This window comes from Enhydra lutris, unplaced genomic scaffold, assembly GCF_002288905.1.
Source record: "Enhydra lutris kenyoni isolate GAN:26980312 unplaced genomic scaffold, ASM228890v2 scaffoldscaffold12, whole genome shotgun sequence".
NCBI lineage: Eukaryota > Metazoa > Chordata > Mammalia > Carnivora > Mustelidae > Enhydra > Enhydra lutris.
This window is the reverse complement of record NW_019154096.1, coordinates 59,708,028-59,725,512: the sequence shown is the minus strand read 5'-3', so window position 1 is coordinate 59,725,512 and position 17,485 is coordinate 59,708,028.

The window sequence follows — 17,485 nt, the reverse complement described above, 5'->3', positions numbered from 1 at the left end:
CAAAGTTAGTAGAGCAAAGGACATAATAAAGATCAGAGCAGAGATAAATGAAACAGAGTAAAAAAAAAAAATCGATAGAAAAGATCAATGAAACCAGGAACTGGTTCTCTGAAAAGATAAAAACTGATAAACCTTTAGCCAGACTCAATAAGAAAGAAAGAAGAATCAAATAAAATCAGAAATAAAAGTAACAACAAACACCATAGAAATACAAAGGATTATAAGAGAGTGTTATGAAAGATTACATGCCAACAAACTGGACAACCTAGAGGAAATGCATAAAATCCTAGAAACACACTGCTTTCGGAACTTGAACAGGAATCAGTAGAAAATCTGAGTAGACCGATTACTACTAATGAAATTGAATCAGTAACGAAACCCACCAACAAACAAAAGTTCAGGACCACATGGCTTCATAGGTAAACTCAACCAAACATGTAGGAGTTAATACCTATTCTTCTAAAACTATTTCATAATGCAGGAGAGGAATAAAAACTTCCAAATTCATTCTAGGAGGCCAGCATTATTCGGATACCAAAATCTGGCAAACACACTACAAAAAAAGAAAGAAAACTATAGGTCAATATTCGCAATGAATACAAATGCAAAAAGTCTCAACAAAATATTAGTAAACCAAATTGAACAATACATTGAAAAGATCATTCACTATGATCAAATGGGCTTATTCCAAGGATGTAAGGATGGTTAAATATCCCTCTAATCACTCAACATAATACATAATATTAACAAAATGAAGGATAAAAATGATCATCTCAACAGATACAGAAAAAGCATTTGATAAAATTCAACTTTGGTTCATGAAAAAAGAAAAAAAAATTGGTTTAGAGGGAACATACCTCTACACAATAAGGACCACATATGACAAACCCATTACCACCATCATAACGGTGAAAAACAAAGCTTTTCCCCTAAGATCAGGAGCAAGACAAGGATGTTCAGTCATCACTTTTATTCAACGTAGTGCTCAAAGTCCTAAGCAGAGCAATTAGACCACATTAAATAAATAATAAATTATTAATAAATAAAAGTGATTCATGTGATACTACACACACAACACACACACACACACACACACACACACACACACAAACCTTAAAGACTCCACCAAAAAACTATTAGAATAAGTGAATTCAGTAAAGGTTCAGGGTACAAAACTGATACAAATAAATTGTTTTCTATATACTAATAACAAAATAAAAGAAAAATTAAAAAGCAATCCTATTTATAACTGCACCATAAATAATAAGATATCTCGGAATAAACTTAACCAAGGAGGTGAAAGACATCCTCTGAAGACTGTAAGACACTCATGAAAGAAACTGAAGAAAACACAAATCAATAGAAAGATATGTCATGCTTGTTAAACATTGTTAAGATGTCCATACTACTGAAAGCAATCTACAGATGAGGCAATTCCTGTCAAGATACCAACAGTATTGGGCGCCTGGGTGGCTCAGTAGGTTAAGGCCTCTGCCTTCGGCTCAGGTCATGATCCCAGGGTTCTGGGATCGGGTCCTGGGATCGAGCCCCACATGGGGCTCTCTGCTTAGCAGGGAGCCTGCTTCCTCCTCTCTCTCTCTCTGCCTGCCTCTCTGCCTATTTATGATCTCTGCCTGTCAAATAAAATAAATAAAATCTTTAAAAAAAATACCAACAGTATTTTTTCACAAAACTAGAATAATCCTAAAATTTAAACAGAACCACAAAGCCCCCCCCCCCCTTAACCAAAACAATCTTGAAGAAGAACAAAGTCAGGGATATCAGAATTCCAAATTTCAAGATACACTACAAAGCTATAATAATTAAAACATAAGGTACTGGCACAGAAACAGACACACTGATTGATGAAACAGAATAGGGAGCTCAGAAATAAACCCATACTTTTAAAGTCAATTAATCTACAATAAAGGAGGCAAAAATATACAATGGGGGAAAAGCAGTTTATTTAAAATTTATGTTGGGAAAACTGGATAATGACATGCAAATGAATGAAACCAGACCAATTTCTTATACAATACATAAAGATTAACTCAAAATAAAGACCCAGATGTGAGATCTGAAACCATAAAACTCCTGAAAGAAAACTCAGACCGTAATCTCTCACACATTGGCCTTAGCAACACTTTTCTAGATGTGTCTTGCCAGACAAGGGAAAAAAATAAAAAATAAACTACTGGAACCATACCAAAATAAAAGGTTTTGCACTGTGAAGGAAACCATCAACAAATTGAAAAGGCAAATTACAGAATAGGAGAAGATATTTGCAAGTGGTTAATCTGATAAGAGGTTAATATCCAAAATACATAAAGAATTTATACAACTCAACACACACACACACACACACACACACACATCCAGCTTAGAAAAGGACAGATGACCTGAATAGACATTTTCCAAAAATAACAAAAAAGTAGCAGAGGCACAATGATTTAAAGAGAAAATGAATAAAACATAAAAATAAATAAACACACTTTAAGTAATCTACGAACAAGGCTCTTGACATGTTTCAATTTAAACAATGCCCAGGACTACCTACTTGTTACTTCCCAGGGACTAAGACTTTACTGACATAGCTAGCTAGCCCTTTCATTGATATACCAAAACAGTGGGGAAGTTACTAAGAACTTTGTGAAATACACCCTAAAAATATTTTATTCATTTAGCAAATAGGTTCTTAGAAATATCCTTTCGTGAGGTAGCCATAGTCTATAAGGAACCGCAGGAAAGTAGAAAAATAATACAGCCAAAAGACAGAACATGCTCAAATGGCTGTCAGAAAGTGTTACAACCTAAATTTATTTCTGCCTTCTAAAAGGTGTGTAGAAAACAACAGCTTTCAGAATAAAAATAAAAAATCTCCAGATAAATGGCTGTTAAGGAAAGGTTTGATTGCACTGATGCGATTGCTTGAAAGCATCAATTTGAGAGCCTGTACCTATAATTTACTAAACTGTTCAGTAATGTACTATATGTCATCTGTCATATACATGATATTGTAAATATTTCATGGCTTTAAAATTTTACTGTGATTCTAAGTATAGGTGTTTGTATACAGCTTAATAATGTTCCAAAGGAGAGAAAAACAAAAAGTTCCCTTCACTAACTAATTCTATTCCTCATCAAGATTAAGCTCTCATGACACTATGATAGCCTGTGTCTTGGTCCCCTGACTTCCCAGTGCCATAAAAAATGGCATAAAGGGGGCGCCTGGGTGGCTCAGTGGGTTAAGCCTCTGCCTTTGGCTCGGGTCATGATCCTGGGGTCCTGGGATCGAGCCCCGAGTCGGGCTCTCTGCTCGGCAGGGAGCCTGCTTCCCTTCCTCTCTCTCTGCCTGCCTCTCGGCCTACTTGTGATCTCTCTCTCTGTCAAATAAATAAATAAATAATTTTTAAAAAATGGCATAAAGTTCGTGGAACAAATTAGCTTTGCATTTTTTTATTATTAAAAAAATACAACTCATTATTTTAAGTAGATTAGTTGTCAAAACACTGGACTCCATCAAATAAAGAATCATATCCAACAAATCACATTCAACATATCTAAACTAATTCAAGCAAGTGTTCTGTCCTCTTACTCCCTCATAGCCTTCTATGTTCCCAGCTGTGCATAATCCTTCAGAATGTCACCTGGGGTCTCCTGGCCTTAACACAATCCAGGTAAGACTGCAACATGTGGCCTATCAAGAAGAGGGTCGAGGATTACACTGAAAAGGTTAGAGAAGGCCCGAAGATTAATGGCTCTGAAAGCCAAAATAAAGATCTACCTTTTATTCTGGAGTCCGAGGAGAACTTAGCCAGACACACCGTCACATGAAGTCTTTGCCTTATCCCTAGATACCAAAGCTATTGGGAGCACTTTGTTCGGGGGCGGGGTTCCAGGGAGATAAAACCCAAGCACTTTCAAAGCCCCTTTACAGCATCTCTCCGTTGGTAAGTAACAATTCAAGTGAATGGGAGAGCAGAATTTGTAACGGTGTCAAGGCGAGGAGTCACACACATAGTGTGGCCACCTGGGAAGAACCATATTCTCTGTAGACAGGGAAATATGTGAGAGAGACAGGTTTTCTCTATCGGTTGACTCTTCACACCATCCTTGACAAGGGTCAGAAAAGCATGAAGGAGGTTACAGGTTAGACCTTCATAATCAGAGCCTCCTTGGTGTATATCCCATGCCTCCACCGACGGTGCTGAACTTGTGATTCAGTTCCCTTCTTTTTATTTTATTTATTTATTTATTTTTTGACAGACAGAGATCACAAGTAGTCAGAGAGGCAGGCAGAGAGAGAGGAGGAAGCAGGCTCCCCGCCGAGTGGAGAGCCCAGTGCGGGGCTCGATCCCAGGACCCTTGGGATCATGACCTGAGCCAAAGGCAGAGGCCCCAACCCACTGAGCCACCCAGGCATCACCCCCTTCTTTCTATAAGGTTTCATAACATATCGGTGGGATTCAGAGAAATCACCCTTGCAGCTCACCTAGCCGATTAGCTCAGCATTCCGTACATAACACATTTAATTCTTATAAAGAATGTCCAATTGCTGGTTAGCATTTCAGCATTAATAGTTTTCGCTGATTCTTGGAAGTAGCCACCACAAGTGTCTTTCAAAATTGAAAAGTCTGTAGAGGGAGTGTAGCTATTGGGCTAATGATAAATTTATGTTGGCCAGAAGCTTTCTTTATTCACTCAAATTTATCGCTGACTGCTTGTGACAGCATAGTGTGTCATGACTCTTAGGATACCAGGAACCTTGCTCTGGAAATCTGTACTCACTTCCCATACATTTATGAGCTGCACCTGGTATATGGAGGGGGGGTTTATGATCTTCCTGTCATCTTTAATGTAATGACTAAAAATCTGTATGGATTGAAATGCCCTGTTACCTGCACTTGAACACAGCCTCCTCAGAGAGAGTTAGAGTCAGCGCCTTCTTGGAAATGACTATATTTTGCCTGAAAGATTTTGACCTTTCATTTCAGCTATTCAAGGAACTGAGGGGAATGCTGATACATGGCCCCCTCTGGACTGTGTTCATGACAGCCTGGACTGTCCCAAGGATACAAGCTTGAGTCACTCAGCAGCTTGCCAGGTTGGAGATGGGGGAGAACACATCACAGATATTTCAGTCAGGCAACTGAGGCCCTGATGGTGGAGCCCAGTGAGCTTCCACAGTTAAAACTCAAAACAGGGGTGGGGGTCCCGGAGTGGCTCAGTCAGTTGAACATCTCACTCTTGGTTTCCTCTCAGGTCATGATCTCAGGGTCCTGGGATCTAGCCCTGCACTGGACTCTGCGCTCAGGGAGAAGTCTTATTCTCCTCCCTTCTCCTTCCCTCTGTTCCTCCCCTTCTCATGCTCTCTCTCTCTTAATAAAATCTTTAAAAAATGCTCAAAATAAGGAATTGAAATAGGATGCATGGTACAGAAAAAATAGACATCCAAAATACGATGGTTCAAGCAAAATTAACATTTCATGTTTACATAACAGAAATGAGCAACAAAATAGCTTAGTGGTGAGAACCTTCTCCACAGTCCCTGAAGGGCCCAAGATGGTAGAAGCACTACCATTTTCAACACGTAGCTGTCAAAATTCTCTTTGTGGTCGTCTGGATTCCCACCAGCCACAGAATGACAGGCATATGGAGGACCAAGTTTCAGAGGCTACTTTATTTCAGAAGCTAGGTCTAAAAAGTCTTCCACATTCCACTCTCCAGAACTCTGTCAAATGGCCACATCCAATTGAAAAAAAGAAAAAAAAGGAAGAAAGAAAAAGGATTTGAAATAGAATTTTGTGCTCAAGCAGAATTAAAGAACTTGTATTATGGTAAGTGCTTCTCATAAAGTAAGCAAACAATAGTCTTTTCCAGGAAGGCTTTTTTCTCCATACTGGGAGACAGAGACTATAGCTGGAGCTTGCATTTAAAATAATTACCACTGTGTAACTTAAAATGAGTCACTTGACCTTCCTGGGCCTCTGTTTTCTCACCTACAAGAGGGTGATGAATACAAGCCTGAGCATTACTGTTACTGCAAGTAAATGGGAATCTAGTGCTGTTGGGTGCTTAAGACTCTTAATAAATAGCATCTATTATTAGAGGCCCATGGGCACAGAACCCATGTCAGAGTCTTGTTTCAATCTTGGGAAAAAAATATTTACTCATAATCTGCTCAAAATTTTCTATTACTTTACCCTCTCTGCAAGCTAAACACATATGTCCTAGTTGGAATGAATTCTTAGACAGAATTTGGTTTAAATATCTTTTCTTTCCCCACCCTCAAGGAAAAATTCATCTCCACTGAGGAACTTCTGTGCATGTGCATTCATTTGTACCCTACAATTCAGAAGAAGCGGACCTTTTAGAAATATTAAATCAGAATTTAAAGGTATCGATGTCTACATTCAGGGTTGCCCTATTGTATTAACAGAAAAGGATATTGCACACTTTGGTCTGCTTTTAGAGCAATGAACGGGTCTAAAGTTTATGAAAGGTTCTTATTAAACCAAAAAATTTGGGAAATGGCAATATATTTGCTTCCTTTTTCCATTCTTTTAAATCAAAGAAACTTCACAATTAGTGGTTACTAGAAAACGTGATCATTATCACTGTGTAAATCAAGATCCTTCTGAGAAATGGCAAAAATAAGGTATTTATTTTGAGATTTAAGGAATTGGCTCATGGGATTATGGGGCTGGCAAGCGAGGGTTCCAAGAGAGCTGATGGTTTAGTTCTAGTCTGAGTATAAAGGCCCAAGAGTCAGGGTGTAGTCTGAAAATGGACAGACTCCAGACCCAAAGGAACTGACATTTTAGTTTGAGTACAAGGGCAGAAAAAAAAATCTGACATCCCAATTTAAAAGCAGGTGGGCAGGAAGAACTCTCTGGTACAGGAGGGATGCTAAATCTTCTTGTTCTATTTATACATTATAATCAACCAGATGCAATAGTTTTGTTACTCAGCAATATTGTGTGAACATACTCATTCCCGTCCTGAGTTCTGTATTTCTGTGTGTGTGTGTGTGTGTGTGGTTTACAACCATTCTTTAAGTGTCCAAATCAAATACTACTGATGTCTTAGAATTCTTCGGATGACATAGCAATAACCATAGACTTCTTAAACAACAGAAGCTCATTTCTTAAATTAAAAAAAAAAAAATATATATATATATACACACACATATATATATGTGTATATATGTATATATGTGTATATATGTATATATATATATAATTTCTAACACTTCTGGAAGATACAAAATCCAAGATCACAGTGACAGCAAGGTAGATAACATAATCCTGGGGTCTCTTTTCTTGACCATCACCATGTTTTGAGTTCACATAGCCTTTCTTTGTGAATGCACAGGGAGAGAGAGCAAACTCCAAGCTGTCTTATCTTATAAAGTCAGTAACCCCATCATGAGAGTCCCCCTTAATAATTTTATCTAACCTAAATTACTTTCCAAAGCTACCCACCCCAAAATACCATCACACTTGGGATTAGATATTTAACATTTGAATGGAGGGTGGGGTATAAACATTTAGAGAATAACAATTTACTTCATCAAGTGTTTCCTGATGCCTCTGCAAAGAAATTAGGGACCTGATTTGCAAAACACCTTTGTTTTGCAAATTTGCAAAACTTTGCAAAACACCTTTCTTAATGTTCATAGCTCATCCTTACCAGAGAGACAGTACATTTCTTGCAGATAGGTTTATAACAAATCATTATTTCTGATTACTATACTGAGCCCCCCAGGGGTTCACGCATATTAGTTACTCCACCAATATTTACTAAATAAATGAGTTCAAAAACTATCTCAGTAGGTCCATATTTAGATTAGGAATTCCAGGTCTTCCATCCAGAATTGCAGAAAACATCACCTCATGGGTATAAGCATCACACATTATTTCTCAAAATAAGCAGGCTTTCATTATTTCTACTCAAACTACAATTTTTTCATTGACTTTCAAGTATCAAAAATACACTGGACTCTTCTCCACTTTTTCCTACTGAGTATGTATAAAGAATCTTAGACCTAAAATAAACCTTTAAGCCATCCTTCTCAGTAGTTCCAAAACCTAAACATCTATGACCAGACACCATCCTCCAGAGATTATTTATTTTGCTAAAACCTAGGCAATGGTTTTTAAAAAACACTTAGCAAGTGATTCTAATATATACCAGGTTTGGGAATCAAGAATTTAGAGCGATTTTCTTGTATTATACATTTGAGAAAACTCATTATCCACTACAGTGAAGAAACTCAAGGCCAGAGATGTCATGTGCTTTGTAGGGTAGGGGATTGTCATCCAAATGATCCCAGTATAGCTGACCAAGTTTCCTGCTTCATATTACATTTGACCAAATCATGCATTCTTTCTTCTGATATTCCTGAGTCACAGCATATCAGCCAATACTTTCCAAAACCCTACCACCCATACATTCATCACCTCCCAATAGAACCAATGCATGTTCTCCTGAACTTGCTGTAAGGCTTTCATTAAACACAAATATTCTTTGATTTGGTTTGAGGAACAATATTTGTTTCCATGACAAAACTTAACCCCATCTCACAGCGCAGCCTCAGCCACCGGTCCAGACTCTAAACAAACTGGCCATAATCCCAGTCCCAGAGTTACCACATGGAAAATCTCTACAAGAACAAACTTGTACTGGATTTTCTTTTTCTCAGGGTTGTTGTGAAGATTAAATAATAGAATACATGTAAAATCTTAAGCATAATACTTAGAATGCATTTTTATCATTATTCAACAGTAATGATCGCTGTATCACTATAAGCTACTTTTACTTTTTCTATGATGATGATCAGTGATGTGTTGCAATTCTGATATTATGTACCTACATTGCTGACAAAATGAGGAAGATGATCACTTCTACTTAAAGTCTTTGATGAATTATACTAGTGACCTTGAATTTAGATTTCACTTAATTTTTACATTTAATGAATGAAGTATGCTCTAATATCTGCAGTGTGCTGATGAAAAACACTGTAGCCTGGAGACATTCAGATGCCCAGTATCACCTAACTCCTGTCATCAATCTGCTTGTTATGAGCATCAAACTATGCATCCTTATCTTTGTTTTTTTTTTCCATACTAGACTCTCATTTTGTTACAGTATTTTGCAAAATAAGTCAGATTAAATGCACAGGGATCTAATTGTTAATCGGAAGCTAAGGCTATCATTTAGGTCGTGATAGATTGCACCACTGACATTTTCAAAGTCAGTATGACCATCAGCAACAAGCATGATCTACAGCTATATGAATACATATTAACATTTATACTAACCCTATGTAAGTCTACTAGGCTGCCATAACCAAAATTATGGACACTGGATGGCTTAAACAACAGTAACTAATTCCTCACAGTTAAGGAGTCTGGAAAGTCCAAGATGAAAGAGCCAACACATTTGATGTGTGCTAAGGATCCTCTTCCTGGTTAGCACTGGGCTGCCTTCTTTTCTTTCCTTAAATAGTTAAAAGAGACCATCTCTCTTGTGTCTCTTAAGTGCACTAATCTCGTTCCAGAGGGCTCTAACCTTATGCCATAGCTAAGCTCATAAAGGCCCCATCTCTAAATACCATCATGTTGGGGATTAAGGCTTCAATGTATGAATTTTTGGGGGTAACGAGACATAAACACTCAGCTCATAGCATAAAACCTGTGTGTAAACCAGATTGGTCTCACGTCTCTTTACCTCCAATCATGGTGACCTTAACTACGTGCAGTGCCTGCTTTCCTCCTCTGGCTATGTGCATATTTCTCAGACTTAGGGCTCAATTCAAGTGCCACTTTGAAGTGGGTCACATACACTTGTTTTTTTCCATTGAATTCCTATTTCAACCGTGGTCTGAACCACACAGTCATGAGGCTTATTTATGTGTCTTCTGTTCAGTCTGCTTTGGTTTAAAGTCGCTATCACTGAAAATCTCTTAAGTGAGGAGAATGTAACGGAAGAACAAAAGGATGCACCTGGAACCGAAAGATGGGTCACAGAGCTGGGAGGGCCTTGGTAGGAACTTGGATCAGGATCTGGAAGACATCAGGAATCATGAATGCTCCTTTCTTTTAGCTCATCTCTGCCTAAAGGAACTAGGAAGACCTGGTTTCAGTTGTACTGAACTTTTCAGTGATGATGGAAGAGAGTTTGCCACTAAATCAGGAGGATTGGGCCAGATTTCTTAAATTTGTTAAGTACAGCTCATCTACTTAACTGTTTCTTGTGGTCACCACCCCGACATACGTGCACATAACCTGTTTATTTTCATTGCTTCATGGCTTTAAATTCAGTGTGGCAAAGCTGCTGATGTAAGGTTGATGGTGGCTCAATGGGTTAGGCCTCTGCCTTCAGGTCAGGTCATGATCTCAGGGTCCTGGGATCGAGCCCCATATTGGGCTCTCTGTTCAGCAGGGAGCCTGCCCCCCCCCATTCTCTGCCTGCCTCTCTGCCTGCTTGTGATCTATTTTTAAATAATCCAATTTGAAGTAAATAAACTTACATGCAATCACTTTTGTGACTGTTGTCTAAAGCTTCTTTGTCTAAAATAAGCTATAAAGAGGTCTCTTTATATAGAGAGACTACTAGCCAAACTGAAGGAGAGACAGGAGAGGGAGAGAGGCATTTATGAGAGAAATACGACACATTTTCTTCCCTTCCATTTCACAAGTTTTTATTGAATTTCTATTATATATGACAAGGCACAGTGCCTTCAGTGCCCTGAATGCTTTGTGGGATACAGGGAGATAAATGACACAGAGTCCTGTCTAAAAGCTCACAATCTAATACAGAAAAGATACATGAGCCTAAGTAATCCTAATTCATGGCAGGCTGTAAAGTGTGCTTGGATGTAAGGAAGAAGGCCAGACTAACCCTGCAGGCAAAGATAGTCTTGCTACTCGGGGAAGGAGAGAGACTTCTCACCGGACACTGCAGAACATAGAATTGAAGATCATCTTGAAATTGAAAGTACTTCTCCCCAATCCCCCCACGCCCCCCGCCACCTAAAGCAAGTCTGATAAAACCCTCAAGGGCTAAGACTGTATACTCATTACGTGTCATGTAAACAGTTGTATTAAGTGCTTATATGAAGTTTTATTATATGCTCATTTGTCATGGCAGACAGAGTTTTAACAATATTCTCAAGGCATTTCACTAGTAACAAATGGGACTATAAAGTAATGAAACGGAGTTTTTAAACCTATATGCTTGAATTTATACATTTATGTTATGACTTTTGTTACATAATCCATAAAACGGGAGTGGGATTCTTGGTGTTTAGAGGTTGCATATTCTGTAAAGCCCTTAGATTTAGTTCTGGTTGAATAAACAGGTCTTAGTAAAATATCCCTGCAAATACACTGTCTTTATAGAGCACCACATTCCTGAGCCCTAATGGCAGATACAGTTTAAGAAGTTTCACTAACAGACCAAAGCACATTTATTTTTGTTATTTTCCTTCATGCTCCTGCCGGGTACCCTGGTATATCCCGTCCTCATCACAGAAACCTCCCCATCAACCATCCTCTACCTTCTTTCAATACTGTTTATACAGTGTACCTCCCTTTCCTAATTTTATCACCTTTTTTTCAAAATTGTTTTGTTGTTGTTGTTTGTCTGTTTGTTTTGTTTTTTGAGGGTTTTTTTTTACTTGTAGGACTGGCCCTGTCCTCTGGGATGAACGTAATATTTCTTAGCAATTAATTTCAAAATTGCAATCCCAATCTCTAAATGAAACTCAGGATTTGGCATCTATCATTTCCCTATTCCAATATCAAACCCCTTGCATATAATGTTTGACAGTCTCTAGACTAAGAAACATCTGAAGAAAACATGAAGCCCTTTAAATGTGTATGTCATAGTTGAGACATCATTACTAAGAACTGTATAAGCTGTTAATAGTCTGAGAATGCAAGGGTTGAGTGTGGGGCCCTACAGAGAAACAGGTAATGTCATTTTGGATTTTATTTTTAATTGTCATAAATAAGACTCCAGCCTATACTGAAAAACTAGAAACAAAAGAGGCAAAATATACTCCAAAACTTCCATCCAAAAGCCAGGTCTCCAGGTTTGTCTTTGTAAATCTATATTAAAAAACTTTTTTTTTTTTAAATCATAAAAATTTCTAACATAGGCTATTCACTTCAGGTCCGTAAATTCCCACCAGCCATTGTACCTGATGTACTTTCTCCTAAGAACTGTAGGCCCAGAGATAGCCCCGCTATTACTGGATAGGAGGTTAGGAGTGGGGGTAGGCGAGTAAGGATCAACCCGTGTGCTGAGCCCTTAGGTATTTTTATTTTTCTTGAGTATTAAGTAGTACTTATTTGTTGGAGAAATGGATAATTATGAAATCAGTGACTGTGACAGGCTTCCCATTTTGGAAATGTTCAATGAGTCTAGAGTAGAAAGGGAAAAGTTGGAAGCTTTTCATATTTTTCAGAAATAGGCAAATTACTGAAAATGAATAAGAAATGAGGAAAAGTTGAGTCCCAGTTTGCTGGGAAAATGCCATTGAACCAATGAATGCTGTTTCTCATGGGATCGTTGGCAGGGTGTGTACAATGGTGATAAGCAGTTGGATGTTGTTAGCTGTGCCCAGAGTGGAAATGGGGCAAACCAGTAGTACCAAGACAAGATCTGTGATAATTAACTGTGTCAACCCAAACCAACCAGCCCCTACCACTCTACAACCATCTTAAATAAATTCATGATCTAAGCCAAAACAATGTCCTTTATAGTCAAATATGGTTTCAAAACAAATTTTTTTAGCCTCTATTTACAAACAGATTTGCCCCATATAGAAAATCAATGACTTCTACTGTTTCTAACCACAATTATAAAATTACCAGGACACCTGGGTGTCTCAGTCAGTTAAGCATCTGCCTTCAGCTCAGGTCTTGATCCCAGAGTCCTGGGATCGAGTTTTGCACCCGGCTTCTCGCTCTGGGCAGCCTACTTCTCTCTCTGCCAGCCCCTACCCCTGCTTGTGCACATGTTCACTCTCTCTCTCTCTGACAAATAAATAAAATCTAAAAAAAAAAAAAAAAAAAAAAAAAATACCAGAGCATCCAAAGTAAGAACACGGACTCTGAACGAGAGACTGCACCCTCTAACCAGCCTTAGAAACATGTTAAAAAGTCTGCTCTGATGAGTTAATTATGGCCCAAATTTATCTCCCTGATAAATTTGCCCTAAATCAATCTGGACCTGACAGTGATAATAGTTTGCTTACAAATTGACCATCCTTCATTATTTTAGCTCTGGCTTAGCTTGCATATGATCAGAGCAAGTTGGCTGGTTTTCCTTTCAAACAGGAGAGGAGAATGAGATAAATTACCAAATGAAACCAGGAATCAAAGTTCATTTAGCATAAACGCCCAATTCAATAGTGGAACCCATGGTAAGTTAGTGTATTTTTGCCTAATTACATTTGATTATTGTGATATTAATGCCATGATCACAGCTGTTGCAATGTCCTATTGAGGAGACATTCCTCCCCTTGAAACATGTGACTTGGAATTAAGACTATCAAAGAGGATTTATTCCGAGCTCACATTTGAGAAAGGGGTAATTGGTTTGGTTCCTTTCCATTAAAGAAGTCAAAGCATTGTGACAGAATGCAGACATTTCCAACTGGAGAGAAGGAATCTTATGGAAAGAACAGTGAGCGTGACCCCATGGTTTATGGTGAAATAGCTAACATGATCTAGAAATTGAAGTTGCATAAATACACAGTATTAAAACTATTGAATGCTGCCATGCTTTTGCACTGTTTTGTTTTCCCCCTAAGGATGTCCTCCTCTCTCCCCACATTTTCCTAGTGAATTTGTCTTTTTCTTTTAAATTTCAGCTCAAGCGTTATCTTGGAAGTAATAGACTCTTGATTTCTGCATGTAGAGACTTGGCTGTAAACATCCCCAATAATAATTACAAACTCTAGCGTTCATTTGAACCCTGCATGTAAAATGGTATCATGATAGTGGGAACTATATATCACATTTGATTTTAGTTATTGGTCCACATATCTGAATGTCTTATTAGATGCAAGTTTCTTACATACAAGACGTTGCTCAACCTTATATAAGCAATATACAGTACAGTGATAACATAGTATTTAATATTGTATAAACATGTTTCTATTAGATTAAAAGAGGTGCTTGTGTCCTCCATTTCCCAGAAATGTTGTAAGCACCTAATAAAATGATATTTCTGAAAGCACTGTGTCAATTCTAACATGCTATATAAATGTCATAAATTATAATCTCCCAACTGGAAAAAATTAAATCTATATGAAAAAATCATATGGCCTCTTATGAAATCTTTATGAAATCTATGTGCAAGAGAGCTCTTGCTTTCTGATTTTGTCTCTACTATTATAAAATATATCAATAAATGTGAACATGGCATCTTGCTTGTTTCTTCACAATAATATAGGAAAACATAAGGCAGCAAGAAAAACAGAGAAGGAACTTGTTTTTAGGGGAGGAAGTCCCTACCACTGAAGCCCTAGAGCCAGGACACCCATGGGTCATTTTGTCTTATTACCATTTCAAGCCTCAGAGTCTTGGGACAGCCTTAATATTTACTATATTCCACATGAATACACAGGTAAAGAAAGGGACAGTATGTATCATCAAAAGGAAAAGAGATGAAATCCTCAAAATGCATATAGATGATGAATCCAGTCTTAACACAGCTCTTCCAGGGACTGACCCAAATTTGTCACAATGCCAATCACCAAATATTTACCAAAACAATTTATTTCCAGCTTTACTTCTGTCATTTGTTGTAGATACATCTGGTAGGGTTACATAGAAATAGAGGGAACTATTTCCTTTGGTGAGTATAAGATCTCTGAGAGGAAAGATGACAGGATTATTTAATTGTGTCAGTAAGTTTTATACCCTAGATTAGAACTTGACACACAGTTGGAAATTGATAAATATTTGTTGAGTAAAAATGAGTGAATACCATTATGAGTGGTACATTTAGTAAGAAACCCAACTCTCTATTTTTAGGGTTGGGGGAGAAGTATTGCAGGAGGCTAGGAAAGGGAATGGGAAGTAAAGGAGATCTGACTCTTATAAAAGAACCAGGCATCATTAATCCAGAGACCAATTTCTTCCAGTAAAGAGCTGGAACAGATGGGATCAGGGAGACTCCTCTCTCCAGATTCTGCCCAGTAACTATGGTACTGGGTCTTCATCAGAAGGACCAGAAGTTACAGAAGGTATAATTCTGCTCTGGCTCTGTCATTACTTATGAACATGACTTGAGTTTTCTGAGTTCCACTTTCCTAATCTCAAAACCTATAAGGCAGCAAGAAGCTCACTCAGTGATTATCAAACATTACTCCCTGGTACATCGTTTATGGCAAGAAATAACCAAGGTCAATGTCTGTGGGTTTATGACACAGATTTAAGTTAACTATGGCAAAGAATAGAGTTCCTTTGACATATTAACTTTTAGTTATCTAATTAAGGTAAATTGTTTCTCGAACATTGTAATAAATCAGGGTTTAATTTAAAATAATTTTTCAATACAAAATGTCTAAAAACACACTCATCCTCCTGGAGGCTGAAAGAACAGTGTTTTCTAGCTCACCACTGGGTAGGGAAGCTCAGGGCTACTGTCATCTTTCCAAGTCTCTTCTAGATCCTAAATCTCATGATTTTTCTTAATTTAAATCAGATAACTCCTATTTTTCTTTCCAACCCACTTTTTCTTCCCCTGTCTTGATATTCTAGCCTAAACATTTTTATTTTCAGAGTTAGGTTACTAATACACTGGAATTATTCAAATTACTTTAGTATCCACATGCAAAAAATCATCCTACATTAATAAAATCCCTTTCCTTCTGGCCACACTGCCTCCAAATGCCTCACCTTAGGACCAAACATTACTCTAAAATGTTAAATAAAAGATATTTTCTCCACATGTTTTCTTTTTCAAAAAGTATACAATTACTGCATCTCAATATTCATACCAGCTGGTCTATTGTTCTCTACAGTAAGCTGTTAGGAAAAAAAACAACTGTGAATTGAATTGCTATTCCTTATTTTAACTCTCTTGGTCATGCTAATTATAGTTCATAATATCTATTTTTTTCAGTAAACTTTTTTTCATTGTTTAAGTAACTATTGAAAGCTGAGGATTAAACAGTCTTTTACAATAGATATTATGTTGATATTGTAAAGTTCTAGTATTATGTAGTACCAATAGTGCATTCTAGGATTAGAGTTGCTAGAAATAATTACCATTCTTTATTCCAGCCTCCAAACTTAAGAGTGGCCTGGATTACTTATAGAGGCCAAGGGAAAAGACTCTTATGTTTGAAGCCATTGAGGCAACTCTTGCCCCCATAGAAGTCACAGAGTACTTGAAATCAGAATAATCATATGATTCCTAGGGCACGAACTTATAAGGTAGAGCCTCAGAAAACCAAATTCCCTCAAAAATTGTTAAAAAAAAAAAAAAGGTAAAAATCCTAGGTGAAATGGCAAAGATGTGTCTCTTGGGCATTGCATGTGACAACTTAATTTTGCAGAAAAGCAAGTGCTAATAACAGAACCCAACCCTCGTCAACATACTGTCTTCAATGAATCTCAAGGGGAACTTATATCTTTGTCCTTTAAACTTGGCTATCTATATATTTTCATCACTGCATGTCAGATTAAAACACAATGAAACAAGACCCCAAAACAACTTTCACTAGTTAATATAATATTAATTCATATTGATAAATCATTGGTTGTCCATTGTCTCTAACTGCATATTAGAATATTCCTTGATGGCAAGAAAGAATAAATAAAAATATTTTTTTGCTGTAAGATAAAATGTAAAAACTGGACAATTTCACATATACTTACTCCTCAAACCACTACAACACTTTATTAAAAATGATTACAAGGAAGTGAAAAAATACTTCCAGAATAGGGCACTGAGAACATGGAAAACTTATCCTTTAGAAAAGCAATAACAACACTGGAAAAAATAGGAAAAAACATGCCTTTCTGAAACTGTGAAAATTAACTAAATGCTTTCAACAATCTGAGGAGACTTTATCCAAGAAAAATGACTGAGTTACATTTTCAACAAAAAGTTACAAGACATATAAAGAAACAGGAAACACAAAATACCATTTATTTTTCATAAGAATAAAAATAAGTTGATAGAAAGTATTCTTAAAGATTTTCATAAATTGGACTTACTAAACAAAATCTTTAAACTATCCAAAGAATTAAATGAAGACATGTCTAAAGAACTAAAGGAAGGCATGAGAATGAGATTTCACTAAGTAGAAAATATTTTAAGACTTTATTTATTTGAGAGAGAGAGAGAGAGCAAGCATGAGAAGGGTCAGGGGGCAGAGGGAGAGGGAGAAGCAGACTCCCTGCTGAGCAGGAAACTTGACTTGGGCCTCCAACCCAGGACCCTGAGATCATGACCT